The sequence below is a fragment of the Amia ocellicauda genome, chromosome 6, assembly GCF_036373705.1.
Source record: "Amia ocellicauda isolate fAmiCal2 chromosome 6, fAmiCal2.hap1, whole genome shotgun sequence".
NCBI classification, from domain to species: Eukaryota; Metazoa; Chordata; class Actinopteri; order Amiiformes; family Amiidae; genus Amia; species Amia ocellicauda.
In genome coordinates this window covers 8,762,951-8,782,937 of record NC_089855.1, presented here as the reverse complement: position 1 = coordinate 8,782,937, position 19,987 = coordinate 8,762,951, and the positions used below count along the sequence as shown (strand labels likewise).

At 45.1% G+C, this 19,987-nt stretch overlaps 1 long non-coding RNA gene across 1 annotated transcript; it reads left to right on the top strand.

The window, feature by feature from the left end:
- Positions 1–10,448: 10,448 nt before the first annotated feature.
- On the top strand, positions 10,449–12,008 carry LOC136751772 (uncharacterized). The gene is made up of 4 exons (XR_010817064.1): positions 10,449–10,591; positions 11,123–11,219; positions 11,506–11,606; positions 11,750–12,008. It is a non-coding gene; the product is annotated as an uncharacterized LOC136751772 (long non-coding RNA).
- Positions 12,009–19,987: the final 7,979 nt, after the last annotated feature.

The window sequence follows — 19,987 nt, the reverse complement described above, 5'->3', positions numbered from 1 at the left end:
CTGGTGGATTTGAGATGTATTTAATCTGCCTCCACGCTGTTGTCTTAACGTCTCCATCTCTGCGAAACAATCCTGCCTCAGACGGGACTACGATTTGTTCGTATTAAAACCAAGCAGCTCTCACTTCCTGTTCTTGTGCTGAGAAGGGGGTGCTTCAGCGAGATTCTTTAGGATTCTTTCAGCTCCAGTGTAACTTCGTATGTGATGCACCTCCTCTGTGCTGTGAATCGCACGGTGGGGCAGCAGACCATTAACCTCTGAGCGGTCTGAGCCGATGACACTCTACACAGTATGAACTTCTAGGAGAAGCAACGGGGAAAGGAAAAACAGAAAGAAAAAACAGAGAGAACAGCTGATGCAAGGAGAGGTAGAACCACAGCCGAAAACCTACCAGGAGCTGTCTGAGCACCAGTCACCTCTCGCCAGCTGTGGAAGTCACAAATGCCTGGGACGTGTCAGTCAAGGAAATCAAGACACAGCTCTGGAGAATCAATACCATCGGCGGCCAGGAATGCCGCAGTAATCCTGGCTGGCACAGAGACAAGAAGGACAACTGGACACCATCTCTGAGACGGGAACTCTTGGTCAGTCATCTGTTGACTCAGAAACACACAATTGTGAAGGGGAAGCCGTCCAGTGACAATTACCCAGATTTTATGAGATTCATGTGCTGTTGAAACGTTAATTCGTAGGAAAGAATGGTCTGATAATCAGGGCTTTCAAAAACATATATGAATACAACTTTACAGCCCCAAATTGAACCCAAGCAATTCAGATTCCTTACGTATGTTTAACACATAATTTGGCAGTGTTTGTATAGTGTCCTCATGGCTATACTATCTCTTAATGTTGCTCTTCCTTGGAATTCAGGTTTCTATAATATTTCACCACATCCCTCCGTGTTTCGGTGATGAAATCACTGTGGGTATAAAGTAAACATTCTGGCTAGCCATATTTCCCGGGAATTAATCCAGCAGTGCCTTCCAAAAGAAATAAAAGCAGGAGTAGTTGGATGTTTAAAATGTCTCATCCCTGCAATATGCCCTGTGTCCAGAACCTCTCACGGAAACATTAAGAGGTGGGAATGGCAGATTTCACAGCAGCTGCTCGGCAAGTGCAAAACTGAGCCCATTTTCTGAGCTAGTGCAAAACCACTTTGGTGTTTCGAGGGACAGGGGGTGTGGGGTGTGTGTGAGTAGGGGGACAGTGAGCAGTAGCAGGCGCCTGTGCTGGAGGAAGGTCACATTGATTGATAAAACTTCTCCCAGGTGGATCGGCTGTCAGGATGGTATTGTTGATATTGTAATTCCCTCTTGCTGTCAGGACGCTGTTTGTCGGTGTGTTTGCACAGATCGGCCTGCTGCTCCCCGTCTCCGATCGTATCGCCGAGCAGAAGGGAAATCAATAGCTCTCTGGTTGTGTTTGTGTACCGCTGGCTGTTCAGCTCCATGCCAGCTCAGCAGTTGGTACCGCCTGCATCGCCATTTACAGATGTCTAAATGTATCATCATCTTTAACACTTTAGGACAGTCGCTGCCTTTGTGTGAAGCCTGGAATATTGCTCGATTCCCAGCGGAGAGCCATGGAAATCTAATTACCTTGAGCAGGACCTCGGCAGCAAGAATCTCCACTACAGACAAACTGTTGTGTCACTGTATCCCAGTCCACCCTGCGTTCAACACAACATTTAACAGCTGACAGAAGGTCTGTCTTCCCGCTATGGAACTATATTCAGTACAGTGATATCTGATAAAGCATTTTCTATCTTCTCAAAGGTATCATACAGTGCTCTGAAAACTACGTATTAACACAATAACAAATCTTTACCAACCATCAGTAATTAGAGGTGTGTTTGTATTTTCTATTAATGGCTGGTAAATAGTCGTACAATAAATAAACAAATACAATAGTATGCATTTAGATTAAATGCCCATTAAAACTCACTTTCACTGTGTAATCGACAACACATAAAAAACGTTCAGATCATTTACACCGGTAAGTTACCTTTTTTAATTTAAATTTTCCTCATGGCTTGTTAATCATAAACAATATATTAATAACAGCCCTCATTAATGTGATTCAGGCATCATAATCTCAATCACAGTTCTGGCCGGCGGTCCGTCCCCGGCCAAGTTTATCACGCCAAACAATCGAGAACGCGCCGTATAGACATCGAATGTATTGAATCTCTCCACAGCCTCCTCTCACTGCCCGGTGCGGTCTGGGGCCCGGGGTGTTGCCTGTCGTACGGCTTTGTGGATCAAGTCCAGTCCATCCCTGAGGCAGAAGCTGCAATCTGGCACAGAAGATGCCTGGTCCCACATGTCGACATAATAATCCGTGATGCCTCATTACAGCTCTGGTAGTAACGTTCTCGCATGAGTTGAGCACGCCTCCGACCAAGCGCTCCCGCATCCTGCAATTTGTGGAACTGAAAACAGGCGAGCGAGCTCGGGTTTCTCCCCGTCCTGGACCCCCCCCTCCCCACACACACGCACACATGCATAACTCCTGTAGAACAGCACAGCCAGCAGAAGGCTGTCGCTCAAACCGCACTCGACTTCAACGTGGGGAATCGATCCTGCCGTGTCAGGTGCTGAGATTCCTCGACGTGACCATCGCCCGTTTGGCGGCGGTTCAGGTCCGGAGCAGGCTGGTTCTGTGACTGCTGGTTCACCGCGGCGTTCCCCGAAGTAGGCCTGTCTCCCACAGAAATTACAGGAAATGGCAAAGTCACTGCTGTGCTCCACGCTGTCGAAATGGCCTCTGGTGCTGTGAGGGAAACAAGAGATGAATGAAGCCACGCTGTCTGACCGTAATGCGCACGCAAAGGGGGATTTATTTGGGAAATTAGGCACCGATTAAGCAGTTTATGCGTTTCTTTTTTTCTTTTAATAAGCCTTAGAGCATAACAATTACCACCAATTTACCTGGCACGTCTTGGTCAATTTCACCGGCAATTAAAATAAAAAAAGTTACTCATGGAAGAATGTGTTTTTATTACGTGTGGGAAGCGCCCGATCCAGACTCCCAAAGCCACAGATACGGGTCTGGTTGCTCACGGCTATGGAGGTTGAGTCTGGGACGTTTGTGTCGGACCAGTCTGTCCTGGAGGAGATTAGTAAGACGCTGATGATGAATTTAAACCCAGGCATCCGAGCCCAATGAAATGACACCCTTGTGCTCCATTGTTACTGTACTTTACTCTTGTCAGGTTGAGGATGACACGTCATGTTGTGGTTTGGACAAATCCCTCCAGTGATTAAATGGCTCAAATTAGTCGGATGTTAGCCTGTTAGCCTGTCGCAGGGAATGAAACGGAAAGGAATCCAGAATATACTTATGACTGTCCTGGTAAGTGTTTGTGTAAGAATAATACAACAAAGTATTCTACTAACTTGCAAGAGCCTCCTTCTGAAAATACACAAATAAATGCAATAAAAAAGTACATCATCTCTTTCAATTCGAGTGCCGGTGTGTTGGAAGGAGGCCACGATAATATATAGGCTGCTGTTCACCGATTTCTCGTCCACGGTCCCTTGTGAGATTCAGGACACTAACTGCTTTGTCAAAGTCACCCCTTCACATGTTGTAAGAAAGGGTCCCGTCTATATATACAGCGCTGCTCATAACCTCGACTATACCAGGGCTCCACCAAATCTGTGGTACTAAAATTAATTTCACTATAACCTTAACTGCCACTCAAAGCTAAATATAATTACCCTCTTGGTTGTGAAATGTTTTTTTCGGAGGATTGAAGGTTATTCTCGTTCTTCTCTTCATTTCTCCTTTTCTTACACCCCCCCACCCCACCCTTGCTGTAATGTTAATTCAAATAGCTTGGGGTATTTGGTTAACTCGGTGAACTTTTATAATTGCAACAAACTGTCTAAAATGATGTCCATCAATCAAATGTTTCCAGTGAGGTGTAAAGTTTCAGCTCCTCTCACACTCAGTCAGTACAGCCGGCCCCAGGAATGCCCCAGGCTAACCCAATCACCCACTCCCTGCAAGAGGACAGCCAAAGAATTACAATTTGAAATCAGAAGGGGTTGTGAAAAAACAGACAGGTGTCAAGAACTGGGATTGTATGAAACAGGCCACATTCTTGGCAGCTTTAAGATCATTATAAGTATTTCTTTTATAAGCATTAAGACCTGGGCAGTGCCAATAATGAATGTGTGTCTGCAGATATTGTAGCGCCCTCAACGCGGCGGGCAGAACACTTTTTCCACCGGGCTTTGGAGCTGAGAGCCAGGGCTGGTGAACGTGCGGTGCTGGCAGGACAACACAGGACTCTGGACACATATCTGTGGTGATTGTGGCAGGATCTCTTGGCATCTCGTTGCCAGGCATTCACTCTTAAAAACATAAGAAAGTGTCCAATCGAGAGGAGCCTATTCGCCCCATCGTGCTCATTTGATGCCCATTAATAACTAAGTGATCAAGGATCCTATCCAGTCTGTTTTTGAATGTTCCCAAATTGTCTCTTCAGTCACATCGCTGGGGAGTTTGTTCAGATTGTGACGCCTCTCTGTGTGAAGAAGTGTCTCCTGTTTTCTGTCTTGAATGCCTCGAAGCCCAATTTCCATTTGTGTCCCCGGGTGCGTGTGTCCCTGCTGATCTGGAAAAGCTCCTCTGGTTTGATGTGGTCGATGCCTTTCATGATTTTGAAGACTTGGATCAAGTCCCCACGTAGTCTCCTCTGTTCCAGGGTGAAAAGGTTCAGTTCCTCAGTCTCTCAGTAGGACATTCCCTTCAGACCTGGAATAAGTCTGGTTGCTCTCCTCTGAACTGCCTCTAGAGCAGCGATATCTTTCTTGAAGTGTGGAGCCCAGAACTGTCCACAGTATCCAGATGAGCTCTAACATCTAGCATCTTCCCTCTGGTGGGCACCAGTTTGCCTCTGGTCTTCACCGCGCTTCGCATCTCCTCTCTAGAGACCTTTGTGGTACCGGACAGGGTCCAATTGTGCCGTAGCTTCACAGTTCTGTCTGATATAATATGTATAACTGCTCTAATGCCTTTTCTCCTTTCAGCCTGAGTGGGCTTTGCAGTTTAAAGCTCTCAAAGCCCATTGTTGAAGCAGACACTTCGTTAAAAAGGGTGATGTTCAATCACTGCTACTAGGAGCAGTTTTTAAATAAGAAATATATTATAGAGGAACAAACGGGGGGGCACAGTGGTCCAGAGAGAGGAAAGGGATTCTGAGGATGAGGGATTAATGTTCCATAGCAAAACTGGAACAGATTAAAACGGATTTGAAATCAAAGAACGGGAAAAGTCCAGGCCTGGCAGCAGAGGTTAAGAAAATGAGCTTTTTAAGAAGGGAAATATGAAGCACAGCCCTGGATTACATGCACAGTGGAGAGGGACGCACACACACCGGTGCCCCCCCCACCTTGGTTTACACTGCAGCTCAGCTGGCCGTGCCGGGGAGGAGTGGAGTTGACGGGCCATACTGGATCATACGGACCAGATGTGTGTGGAGCCCTCCGGCAGGGGCCACCCATCATGCCTGGCGACCGGGCGAAAGAGACCCCCGCGGCCCCCAAGTGCCCTGCTCTTGCTGGGTGGTGGGAGGAAGCTGAATCAGGTCATTGGAGCTTCGCACTGCATCTCAGTGAGCCAGTTCCTGCTTTAGCATGCTTACTGTACACCTGCATATTCCTGCTAAATACATTTTTAGTTACACTTACACTTCCTTAGGGGTCAGAATAAATGTGGAGGCTACTGTACATTAATAAGAATAAGTGTTTCTTGTATGAATGTAATAATGTTCATATATTTAACGTTCTCTTTGTGATGTGTTTTTTGACGGCCATCGATGTTGACTTTTCTTTCCTCCATCTCTCCATTTCTTGGGTGTTTATGTCTTTAACTACCAGCCATTACAGAGAGAGAAGCTACTCCAGTTTCCCGGCGCTGAGACTTTAGGAAACAAAAGGTGTCAACGCTGTGTTTCTGTTTTCTCCTATAGAAAATAATGATACCCTATGGCACAACTGGTCTGAGTGCCTGGCTGAGCAAGAAGCGAAAGTATTCAGCTGCAGCAATGTCAAACGCTCTGTAAAGGTTTCCCCTCAACTCACCGGGTTGTTATAGGAGGGTGTGTTTAGTGCATTAATGTGTAATATTTGTAGATGTAGTTGAACAGACTCTCACTCTTCATTTAAAACAATTACATTTGGTGATTCTGTGATTTTAATAAATAACAGACAGTTATTACTAACACCCAATATCAAAAGCAATGAAAAAGCCCATGGAAGGTTAAATTTAATGCTTAATTAATTGATTGATTGTTCCCTTTGCCATCCGAGTTCACCCTCTCATTCATCCCTTTGCCATCTGAGTTCACCCACCCTCCTCCTCTGACACCTGATTCAGACTGTGTCGGTGAATTATGCAGAAGACGTTACTAAAGTGGTCTAAACATGCAAGAGAGGCAACGCTGAGACGCAAAATGGCCCGGGCAAAAGGAACAGGTGATGGGTTCTCATTTTTATGAAATAAAATAAATATCATCACAATGAAGGAATAAAACATCCACTGATGCCTTGTTTTGCAGGTCTGAGGAATGGAAATACAATCACCTGGTCTGAACCAGTGACCTGTTTGGACTATAGGTCTCAACCCACTCTCAGCCACCCTCTGGGTGGGATGTTCTTTAATATGTTGCATGTCCAGCTGATAACGTTGCACAGAGGATGTAAAACGGTTTAGAGGTGTTAAAGGAGAGCCTGGTTCATCTTTTGTCAGCCCTTTCACTATGGAATTGATTCCCTGGTTCTGTGGACAACGTGTCATTGCATAGAAATCTCTTCGGCAGACAGGTAAATACATTGGGGACATTCTTCCATTTAGGCTTAATTCCTTCTCCTCTGAAGGACAGGGTTGAATGCTAATGTGACCCAGATCCATACTCTGTGTAGAAGGAATATCAAATATTGAGATGTTGAATATCTGAATGGAAAACGACTGGTTTTGTGAGCGTTTGAGTCCTCTATAGTAACAACCCTACAGAAATGTGTTTTAAAACCATGGGAAACCATATTTGGGTGTAGTTTCTTTCTTTTCCCCTCTTGTTCAGCTGATTTATTAGATTGATTATTGTGTTTATTAGTTGGGAAAGGAATTAGGTTCCCAGCAAAGGTTAAGTGACCTCAATTGGAATGATTTAGCATTTCAGCCAAAGGACAACTGCTTCAATTTGCAGTGGTCAACCTCAGTGGGATTCAGTACGGCAACAAAACTAGGAAGCCAAAGTTCAAGGCACTTAGCTCCATTGCATTATTATCTTCAATGAAAAGGGCTGGTGGCGCTGTGAAAGCAAATGCAGAATATGGGAAGTAATCCTGAAACTGTGCATATTTTTTCACCATTTATTTTCGCCCTCTCTACCTGCTTTTAAGTCTGTTAAGTCTAATATGAGCATGAATGATGCGCAGATGGGCTGGGTGAAGCACCAAGGCAGAATAGTAGAATTAGACCACAATGAACACAACAAACACAACAATTAAAAGAGTTCATCTGCGCTGTGAAAATTGTACACTATTGGCACTATTTATATCTTGTATGTGGATTTACTAAGAGCTCAGGGGCCGTTGCTTCATGGGTGCTGTAGGGTACGGCACGGTAATAGTTTACTTTACTCAACCGCTTCTGAAGCTTCGGGCTGCCTTTTGAAACAGACTCTGCGCTGCGGCCTGGGCTGGGAGCCAGCATGTGGGGAGACCACACTCGCCACCGCAACATCAAGCGTTCAGGCTCTCTCCCTCCTCCCTGGGCCTGCAGTGACGCACAGTGTGGCGAGGCTGGCGTGAGGGCGGGCACCGAGCGATATGATTAATGAAAAACATCTTCCTTGGGGGAGTCCGACCGGATTCTACCAGCTGGGTGACAGACCAATCTGTGAAAAGCTGGCTGAACACGGTGTGGTCCGACTGCCCATCCTGGCCATTCCGTGAAAAGGTGCCAATAAATGCAGCTGTGAAGTCATCTGCGCCTGAGCTTTCCGAACTGTGGATTGAGCGCAGGGGACCTTATTTGTTAAAATTACACTTTATCCAAGACTCCTTTTAATTTAAATCTCAGGGATGTTAAAAGTTGATGGTCTAGGGTCTCAGCTGGTTAGTAGCCCCCCAACCTTAAAAAGCACTAAGATATTATGCTATTCCCCTCCTTTCACAGTTAAGCCAGTAGAAGTAAAACACAATCTAAAATATTCTGGGCAATTTAACGCAGTCACTTAAACCACTAGTGGCTAACTGACAGGGGCCAATAAAACCTACAGGAACCTACTTGGCCCCAAATAACTGAAGTTGCCACTCACTGGTGTTGGGCGTTATTGACCCAAACTTAGACTTTCATTTTGGGGCTGAAAATGGTCAGACCAAGAAAAGAAGAATGCTTTCCTGGGATGCGAAGATGTACAGTAGACCCAAGATTAATTACTAGGATGAGGTCTTCAAACAGACATAATGTAACATCACACTCATGCCTTTCAACTCAAACTGTCCAGTCCAGAATTATCTGTCTTTCAGGGCCCACACAATCCACACTGTCACTAACGCCCGGCGAGGACGTCAGCCCCTGTGACAGTGGATTTGGATTCGGGACAGAGTGCCTCTGCAATCCGCCGGCGTGTGAGACATGATGTCTTTATCGAGCAGGCGGCACCGCGCGAGCCCCTGGCGCAGAGTGCCTGCCTCCTTTTGTCGCAGCCCTCCAGCGGACAGATGGGAGGGTTGAGCCGATATTGTCCGCTGAAGCTTTTCACACAGATTGTCAAATACCCCACAGAGCGTCGGTTTTCATCTCTCGCTCTGAGCTGCCGGTGGGGGCGGCTGCAGTTCCACATCTCCACAAACAGCACAGGGAAGGAGAGCCGCGGCCTGGATGCAGACTGATTGTACAGTCGCGGCTTCAGCCCGATCAGGAGAGAATTAGATATGCATTGTTGTTTGAACCACTCGACCTAGAAGGGCAGGGATTTCAGATGCTTCCCACACAGAGCAGTCTTTGATTAAGAGCCTATTTCCCTCTGTTTATATAGCTGTACAAGGATTCTCGTGCTCTCGACAGCCTGCCAATCAAGAGATTCACAGAAGGTCTGACGACACCGTTTCGAGGCGTTGTGTTCAGGTTAACGCAAACAAACGGAAGAGATCTGACTAAAGAGTTTTGGCTCGGGGCAAAATTGGCAGAGATCCCTTACTGAAGAGCTAAAAGGCAGATGCTTTCTGGGTCTTCCAGTCACTAAATACATATATATTCAATTACATGCAATAGGATAACTTGTTCCAATTAATTTCTACTCAATAAGCAATTGATCCTTTTGCAACAGATGTGAAGGGTGTCATGGACTGCAATTGCCAAAGCCTTCCTTCCTCCCCTGGCTTTCTGCTGTTGTCGTTTTTGCACTTGTAGACATTGTGTGAATGGTGAGATGGTTCTCAGTGGGAAAGTAGAGCCTCTTCGTCATTTTGGGGCCCCTCTGTCCAATAAAATGACCAAAAAAAAGTGGTTTCCGTCTCGGATGTATGTATTCGTTTGCCACCTGTAGGAGACGTGACCAATCCTATACGCCAATGGAAATTCTTCGGTTGCTGCAATTGAACGGTTCGCAGGTAGACAGATTAAACACACAGCACTACAGATATACCAGCATCATTTCAGAATTTAATTTACTGTCTCCTGCTTATATTACAACCCTTTCAATCCCCGTGCTTTGGTTTAAAATGCACACAGAGGCGCTACAGTGTGTTTCTGACTCGATTCATTTCACATCCCTGACACTCATTCCACAAACGTTGCTGAGAAAGGAGGGAGAATATTAGACAATAAAAGTGTCTTTTTTTCTCAGAGGAACCCGAGGAGATAAATGAAGTCTATAAGCTGAGTGATTTGAACATCTTCATGCATAAACTGAAATTGTCTGCCTGATCTCAAGTGTAGTGGAGACACACATACCAGTTTCTTAATACTCTGCAGAATAGAGGGGTCTATGATTACTATTCTGCAAATGTGTACTATTATAAGGCACTTGCATGGTTTAGGTTTGTTTTGTTCCTTTGTTTTTATGTAATCTTAAAAAACGAATAATAATCAGAGTACAATGAATTAAGTAAATCTACAGTATTCTACAGTAGTTGCCAGTAAATCTACAGTATTCGTACCTTTGGAAATATGCTACATTCTGTAGGAATTAGACAAAACAAACAAAAATCAATTAACCAATTAACAAAGAAACCCCGCGATTGCTGACGTGTGTATGTCCTAAATGCGCGGTAATGAATTGGAATCGGTGGTGAAAACAGGGTGATGTTGTCCGGGTGTAACATACGCGATCCTATTGTGAATGATTCACTGCTTGGTTAAGCAATGAAAGCCGGGAAGGAAAGCAGGGCTGAAAGCAGGTTAACCAGCCTATTATCCCGCATGCAAACCTCTGATTAGCAGCACCGCATCCACCAGCGGTTTGCATGCGGGATCCGCACCGCATGTCTCGGCCCCGCAGACTCCGGGCTCCCCGTCCCTGTCGGCAGCAGACTTAGCGGCTGACAGCTTTTTTCCTCGGCGGTTAATTGAGGTGATGGATACTCTTGACATTTATCTAAGCAGCGCAGAGAAGATTAAGACATATTTCTCCTCACGCATTTCCCATATTAGAGGAGGTCACTTTCCGGGGTCCTTTTAATATGCCTGTGCAATTAATAACTCCTTAATTCTGTTTCATATCTCAGTGTATTTAAAGTTCCCTTTCAAAGGCGAGATAAAAACCCTTCCTCGGCGCGCTGTTTGCTTGAAATTAGACTAATCTCTTTCAAGTTCACCCTCTGGGCACACACTTGGCTTTTCCCCCCCTGTCGTTCTTTCTTCCTTTCTTTTTTCCCCCCATCTTCTTCATTCCAGCCTCCTGAAAATGAATACTGACACAAATATAAAGGTTAACCATCTGCTGCGGTTCAAGCCGGCGCTCACTGCTTTAGATATTTAATTATGCATGCTTAATTTACCTGATTCTGGCTTTCAATTGTTGGTGCATGTAGTAACACATTTAATACCGGCATTGCACAGCTTATGCCGAATAAGTTTCAATTAAAATAACTTTCTTTGCCAGCCCCGGGGTGCTATTGGAGATAAGGGCACCCGGCGCTGCTTGCCCACTGATTTCCTGCCCTCCCTGGCTTTGGAAGTGGGATCCTTGTTCATGCTTGGTATTTATTCTCTGATTTACAGCCTATCTGTGTCTGAAAGCAGATTCATCCGTGATGGTGTCTGAGATGAGTTTAATTATGTATTTGTTGTTGTCTTCAAATGCAGTAACACAACTAGAAATGCATGCCATATTGTGGGAGATTGCCATGTTGTTTTGGGGGTTGGGGTCTCCTTGCTGGAGAGGAAAGTGTACAACACAGGACTGTGTTTACAATTAGGGAAACATGTGCCAATGTTTGTCATGTCTCAAGACATGTTATGTTGTTTGTTTCATGTTTGTTATAGCCTTCTGGTGATGGAAGTGAAAAGTCCTGGAGGAAGCAGCCAACGCAGGGGAGTGGGGGCCTGGTTATTATTGGCAGGAGACTAAAGCGATAGACTTTCAGGTACCCAGCCATCTGGCATGTGTGTGTGTGTGTGTGTGTGTGTGTGTGTGTGTGTGTGTATGTGTATGCTTTCTCCTCCTCGGATCACAGAGTGTGAAAACTCACTGAATGAATTAGATTGTGATGCTCTTGTCTCTCACTAGATGGATGGTAAAAGCAGTGATGTCATTTCCAGGAAAGAGCTGCTTAAAAAAATGTGCCAGTCAGCAGCCGGGAGGACGCTAATGATATTTAAATACTGGATAGACGCTTCCACCAGCCAGTGGGGAAATCATTTTGTACATAGTGTTTGTTGGGAACCTTTTCTCTGGGTCGAAACGTTTCTTCCTCAAACTAAAAATATATCACCTTTCAAAGGATGTATAAAACATTTCACTTTGGTGCTGGGCAAGGTGCAGTCTAGCTTTTGTTGAGTGCATTGTTTTTTTACATGAATAAATAAATAAATAAGAATCAAAGGGGAGCAGGCGTGCTGATTCAAATGAAGTTGTTTACTTTAGAGGCAGTGGAAAAGCCGTCTGCACGACATTATCCAGTAGATTGTTGACAAGGTTATTTAGATGACGGTAAATCAAGCCGTGTTGTTTGTTTCAAGGATACATTTCACAGAGGCAGCGGAGGATGTTTGCAGTTTCCCCTAGCGTGAGATCTGACATCTCTGGCAGTGCAGTTTTCAATTTACTTTGCATTTAAAGGACTCCTGTGTGCACTTTTCTCTAACAAAGAAGGCAAACAACGTTGTGACTCTGTCTGTGCTGGTATGAGCTCAGATCAAGAGCTGCAGAGAATAGCAATTGGCAACGGGGGCTCGGTTTATGGAGATGGCATGAAACGTGGTTTGCTTCGAGAAGCGCCAGTAGACATGCGCTGGACCGGCCCTCCGAGTGGCTCTTAATCTGACCGGCCCTGTTACTCTGCCACACTGAACTGTGATATGATCGTGACTCAGCGTGCCAAACAGGAGGCCCCTGGAGAAGGCAGTAGAAGGAAAGAGAAAGAGGCAGAAAAAAGAAAGAAAAGTACTCAAAAACACAAGCACATACACTTGCGGAACAACGTTTCTAAAACTCAAAATCTGGGGGGAGGTTCAGATGTTTTTAGTGGCCTCGTTCCTTTAAGAAAACTGTATTTGACTGTCTCTGCTCATATCTCTTATTCTCAGTGAAGTGTCGTGCGTAGCATTGTAGAAATCTCATATTACTGTAATTAACGAACAGCCTCTTATTCTGTTATTGTCCCTCCACCACAATAAGGATCAGCCATTCATGCATGTCGAGTAATTAATGACGCTGTCAGACAGCAATTTCTTACTTACCAAAATGACAAACCTTGAAATATGCTCAAGGTCATAGTGGGTGACCCCGATCAAATGGGACTGATGCAAAATCCCACCCCCTCCCAAATAAATAAATAAAATAATTAATTAAAACACAGAACTTCAAAAGCAACAAACTGGTTTTAAAGCTGCATCATTGCTCTCTTTCAGTGGCAATCTCACTCTTTGCTAGGAAGAACTTTTTACAGAATTGTTAAACTTAACTGTACAAAAGATTTGCAGCCTAACAGATATAAATGCAAAAGCCTCTGAGTTAAAATTCCCTCTGAGCCACTGAGTAACCATCTGACGCTTTGTTTCCTGGTCCCGATAATCAGCGGACCTGCTAGTATTGTACCACTGCAACCCCCATCCCCCATAATGCACTGGGTCAGCGCACCCTAGAATCAAACTCACGGACGCACAATATCGTGAGGCGAGAAATTATGTATCAAGAAGTACGGGTTGCTCTGTGAAATCAATAGCTAAATTCACTGTCAAATACGGTCTATGTCAAGCTGTTTGACTCATATATGAGACTTCTCTTGCTGAATTACAGTACACAAACACACAAACAGATCAATGAATTGCGACAGTGTGGGGGACTCTTTGTTGAGTCTAACAGCAACCGAACCAAGTCCGTAATCCCATCCGTAATCAAAGTTCAAAGCAAGGTCCTGTTTGGCCCAATCGTAATCAATCATTCGATTCAGTGCAAAACTGAGTCTTTAAAAATAAAGCTGTGGTCGGGAAATGTTTTAGAAAAATGTTCACATCGTTTAATTTGATTTTGTTCATGTTTTCTGTAAATGTTTTTTTATTTTTATTTAGTATTCCTTAAACATGCAGATATACAGAGATATTTTCTTCCACATTTTGATGACTGTTAATTTTGCCGGTTGCAATACACCGTCTCTCCATCGTGGGGCGCTCTGGGCAGCTCTGTCCGGTTGAAGGAGTGGTGCGTGCGACGGCTCAAGAGTGGCGTTGTAAGGATCGCACACAAAAACACAATGGCAGAGCTTCTGCAGAGCCAGAACACGCACACACACACACACACACACACACACACACGCACATACGCACACACACACACACGCACATACACGCACGCACATACGCACATACACGCACGCACATACGCACATACACGCACGCACACACGCACACACAATCCCCCGTTAACTTCACCTCGGCTGGTGGTCCAGTTATTGTAGTTGTGTCTTAATGACCGTGTCTTTGAGGACATCGAGCCCTTGAATGAGCAGCCACAGATCCATGAAGACAAACGACAGGGTAGTATCTGCCCATGTCTAGTCCAACAAGACTTCTATAATGGCAGCTTTATTTTAGCTGAACCTGCTCTAGAGACGACACGCAGGTCTCTCAGGTGGGCTCGGGCCGGGCCGGGTCCGGGGGCAGCGCTGCGTGTCCGAGCAGTAGGAGACGTGTGGAGATGCAATGGCTGCCGGGCCGTGTGAGGCAGGCAGGCTCTCTCTCCGCTCCGCCACGCTCTCAGCTCGGGGACTCCAGCCGTCTGCGCGCTAACAGACTCACTCCCTTCTGTTTTGATGTTTTGGTGGTTTCGTGATTGGTACCAGTTTCCTGCAGCCAAAACATAAATTTGTCATAACGTTAGCCCTGTGAAAACTAATTGAAATAAATCAACCGTGACCACTTAGGGCCGATTGTGACAGTCGGCAAGGGGGAAGTGGGACGTTCTAATTAGCTGCTGTTGCACGGGGTACTCACCTGACGTTATTTTTTTATTTTCCGCACAGATTTGGGTGCACTGGGTTGCCTAAGTAAGTATTTGCACGCAAACTGGAGATATTTGATCCACCTCAGTGTCAAGTGCTTCCATGGCTTTAAAAATTGAAGAGGAGGGAAGTCTCCTGTGGCTCTCAGCCTGCAGTTTGATTCAGATTTTATTATCCGCAATGGTTCTGTAATAAGCAGGAACTGTCCTTTCGGATTAGCCACGCTCGAGGGGCCGCGTGTCCCCCCCACTTAGCTGGAGGAAATGGAAGCTCCCACCGCCAGACTCTCTCCCGGCTACGGGTGGCCGCCGGACCACCTTAACCCCTTGTGCGCTCCTTGCTGCCGCTACATTGAAGCTGCAGCAGCTCTCTGAGGCTCTGAGGCGCCGGGAGGGAACTGTGTTTGTGTGAGAGATGGATGCTGGGATCCCTGGCTGTGATGGGGAGTGGGATGCACTAATTATCTGCCCAAGTGTGACAGGGATGCCAACATCCACGCCCTGCCCCGTCCCGACTCTGTAGAAGTGTATTTTTTTGTTTTTTATTTTCCTTTCCAGCCTCCAGTTGCACTTAAATACATCACACACATATGATTTAAAACTGGTTCATCATTCAGCTTGTTTTTATGGCGACAAGGTACGTATTTGGGGGTTGCATCCCTGTGCCACAGCTCGGCCTGGCAGCATGTTTCCCGGGCTGCGTGCGAGTCTGTCGCGTGTCGGCTGGTGGCTGTTTCGCTGCGGGCCAGAGGAGAGGAGCCCGGCTCTCCGGCGCTCCCCGGGGACGGCGTCGTTGGTGGGATCACTGCCTGTCAGCCCCCCGCACGCTCACCCCCCACTCACTGCTGTCCGCTTGACTTAGAGACTCTGTGATCCCGTCACGCGGAGCAGCCACTCGGCAGAAGTGTCATCTATTGTTGGGAAATCCAAAATAGAGATGCAAGACTTTAAAATGATGTACAGGGCTGCAAATACATATATGTGCCTTTACTGATGTGAAGTAATCCGTAGTAAGCTGTTGGTCAATAGTGTACTTTTGAATTTAGGAACTTGAATCATAAATTTAAACCTGAAGAAATAAACACTGAACAGTTTACAGATCTTTGGGGATGTTTTGTTACCTTTTTATGACTGTCTCTCGCAAACAGTCCCTGGGAGAAACAACAGTTTGCATTATTAATTCACTTCATTTAAAACGCATCATGTTTCTGTGTAGAGGAAAACAAAAATGCGTTTAATTTATTTTGCATTCTTTACAAAGTCAACAGGTTAACAAACTACAAACCCATGTGGATACGCAGTGTGCCTGTGTGTCAAAGAGCACAGCGGATGAGTAATAATGGGAGATGAATATGGGCACTTAAACAAACAAACTCAGATCGGTACTCTCTGCGTGGGAACTTATTTTAATACATTGAATTCATGTTTTGGCTGTGTTTGTGGTTTTATTGCATCCAAGCTTACAAGGTATGCAGTACAAAGGACTGGAACTTGTTTAGTATAATCTCGTTTCCATGTGTGTATGTAGAGCTCAATTTGACTGCAGATATTCATCCCTTATCGGGGAATCAATCGAAGCCCATCTGTGTCTCCGGGGCTCCTGTGTTCTGTACCCCCGCTTTCTTTGCGTCATCCCTCTGTAAGACTTCCCTTGTTCTCCTGCCTTCATAGGCACGGCGTCTTTCCAAAGCGCTGGGGTTAAACTGCAGCCTCCCTCTCTGTGCCGGCGCTCAGTGCAGGACGGGGCTCACAGTGCTAGCAATGCTATAATCTACACTGCAGGGAATATGCGCTTGAGAAACCAAACATCGGAGGTGTATTTATAGGTTTTAGATGCCTTGCTGACTAACCTCTGGACTGCAGGGGTGTTCCGGAACTGCAGAACTTGTGTTTCTATAGGTTCTGATATTGTCTGCCTTGGTGACAGCACAGCCGGCATGATTTCATGTTTTTTAACTCGTACTTTAACACACACAGAGAGAGAGAGAGCGAGCATCTAAACCCGATTAACTGTTAACGGAGGCATTTGGCTCAGGCTCAGCCTCACGCAGCCAAAGACGTTTCCAGGCTTTTTGTTTTATTCGTTAACCCCTCACCTCACCTCACCCCGTCCTCGAAGGGAACCTACAAAGTGTGCAGATGTTGAAGTTGGGTAGTTGTGACGAGCGGCCCAGCCAGGATGGAAATGTGGCCATTGATGATCAGAACAATATAACTGAACTGAAAGTGCGGTTTATTTACAGTGGGGAGACAGACAGTTGAGAAGAATTAATAATAACGATGAATCCAGGTATTGAGATAAACAAACAAACGGAAAACTAAAATGGATAAGCTAATCTCTGTATAAACTCTATAAGACACCTTCAGCAATTCATATCACAGGGCAGAGTACTGGCATAACCTTCCCTACTCCCTTTTTATACTGAGAAGCAGGGATTTGGACCAGTCCAAGTTCAGGAATGTCCCTTCTCGATGTGTGGTTGTCTCAACACACATAGGTTTGTGCAAAGTCCATTACACAACGCTCTCTGTCCTCGGGTTTACCTTTTGTGCACTGGCAGTGATTTTGTTTTGTTTGACGTGTCCTCGGCTCTCATTCTTTCCCTTCAGTTGTTTATGGCCCTTTATGAAGGCCACATGTGGGCCCGTGTTCTTGGCGTGCGCTCCCCGGCGTGTCTCCGTGTGCTGTGCGGCGGTGGGGGGGGGCAGGTTGAGCGTGGCAGGGCCCGGGAGGGGGAATCAGCTGAACTCTCATCTCCAGGGACTTTCATCTAAACAACTCCTGCCGGGGAAGAGGTTCAATTACATTTATATTTGAAACCATAAATAAATACACTTACCTTCTTATTTTTAAATGTGTATCGCCTCCTAGAGCCGGTGTCCAGTCTCACAAACGAAAAGAAACGTGATTACAGTTGAAAAATCGTTAAACAATGCAATATGACGCAGCCGATGACTGAATTCCTGTTTTGTTGTTGTAGTAAACATGAGCTTTTGTGTGTGCGCGTGATTTGTTTGATTAATTCTGCAGCAGACAAATGAAAAGCAGTCACATGATTTAAAGAATAATACTGAAGAAAAGGAGAATACAACAGCTGAGACACAAGTTTCTGTCCGGCTGCAGTTCGGTAGAGCTCAAAACATTTCAACCCTGCGAAGGCGTGTGAATTGAGTTCGTTTTGTGACCAAAGACTGAAATGTCATATTTACAGCTTGTAATTGTGATGATTATTGTTTTTTCATGATCACCTTTTACAGTTTTCAATCCTGTCAACTATTGTCCCGATGAACACACACACGTTTTAAATTGTTAAAGTGTAACGTAAACGTTTTCAATCTATCTACCGTATTCTGTGTTCACACCTTTTTTTAAATGCTCGCTCTGAATGTGATCGAAGTAAAGACAGAATGTTTCAAGGCATACGAACTGGGACGCATCTATTCTGGTAATTAATGCGCTGCCTGTGCGTAATTAATACGGAAAAACATTTGAGAAGTGTTGCCTTGTTGAGCAGCCTTCACAAAGCCTTGTCACGGTGCTGAGGTTGAGTCATACCTACTTTACAAAAGACAAGCTTTTATCCTCAAAGCCTCTCTATAAATAACTTAGACTTGAGCATCGAGATTAAGATTGTTCCGTCCATTTGGTGAAATGATCATCGTATAAATGTGTGTTTGCGGAAACAGTTCGGAGGAAACACAACTCGAGTAAGACGTACCAAATGTATATGAGTCCATGAATCTTATTTTATGTTTTTGCTCAGAGTGTGTTTGGGAGCGTGGATATTGTGGTACCCGATCCTGCATATATAAACACACTCACACGGGATGCAATAATAAACTGGCACTGCAGGAAGTCACTGAAAACAACCTAGTGTTCCAACAAAATATGATTTGCAATTAATCCTGCCTTTGTTTGGATTTGTCAGAATGGTGATACCACGTTTATTTTCTTTTTAGCGAAATGAACAACAGTCATGAACGAAGCAGATGCTAGTACAACAAATACAATTAACTTAAACACAACCAACAAGTACAACAAACAAGTTCAAAATTGAATTTCCACCCATCTTGGGGACCGGGACTTTTATGTACGTGGAATACACTGAATTAAGATTTAAAACCAAACAAACTTTGAATTTACTTACTAGTGGCTGAATATATGTATCCATCCTATTGTAGCATCTCCTCCACAAGTCTTTGCACCTCGTATAATGAGCATTAACTGCTCAAGTCCCACTTTAGGTCCCGATCAATAACACACAGAATGATAGGTCAGGCGCAGAGAGGGTTAACTGTTATTTATCATGGTACCCGAGTCACGTGACCGAATCATGTTAACTAGCAGTGTATCTTGGTTTTGCCTGCAGTAGACCATGCCCTCGGGCTAGTCTTGTTTCGATGAGCTATATGGTGCTCAGCGTGTCTTTAGGAAGATGTGATTTGTACTGCACATGAGGCAAGCCATGGCAATACGGAAAGAGATTTATATTTTCAACTTGGAAGAATGCTGCTTCACATATCACCTCCTAAAAATGATACTCAATGATCTGCAAACATCGAACATCAGACGTGTGGTCAGTCGACGTCTGTATGAACAGTACGATTCCATAGAATCTGCATGACTGACATATGACACGCATGATTTCTTTAAGTCTGGTTCCAAACCTGTCTGCCCTGACAAGAGAGAATACAGTCACGGGACACAACGCCAAGCACCACACGCAGCAGACTCCAACACGGCATATCCGTTTAGCTTGGCGTTGTGCAGGCGGCCGGGCTGGTATTTATACCTGCAGGGAAATTAGTGCTTTGGGAAAACGGGGAATGGTGGCAACATCTGGCAGCGCTCTGGAGAAATGCAGCACGGTGCTGTATATGTGTATATAACTATATGTGTGTGTGTGCATGTATGTGTGTTTATGTATGGATGGATATGTTTCTTAGTACACAAACAAATGCCACCCACGGAATGTTTAACGCAATGCAGGTCACTGAAATAAACGAGTGCCGAGAGCCGGCTTTATCTCCCCTCACATCTGCAGCCGAACGTTGGATTGTGTTTGTGACAATCTCGGCTGCTCTGTGAAGATAGAGCCATGTGTCAACAAGACTTCAGCGTGATTGCCGGATTAATTTAAATAAATTGGCTCTGCTTTTTAAGACTGGCTATGGTTGTGAGCAGAAATTACACAGATCCCCAGGCTAAAGACTCAGATGTAACCGGCAACTTTGAATTTGCTTGTTTCGTGCTTTCAGAGAGAGAGAGGGAGGGAGGGAGCAGGAAAGAGGGGGAAATGACAAGAA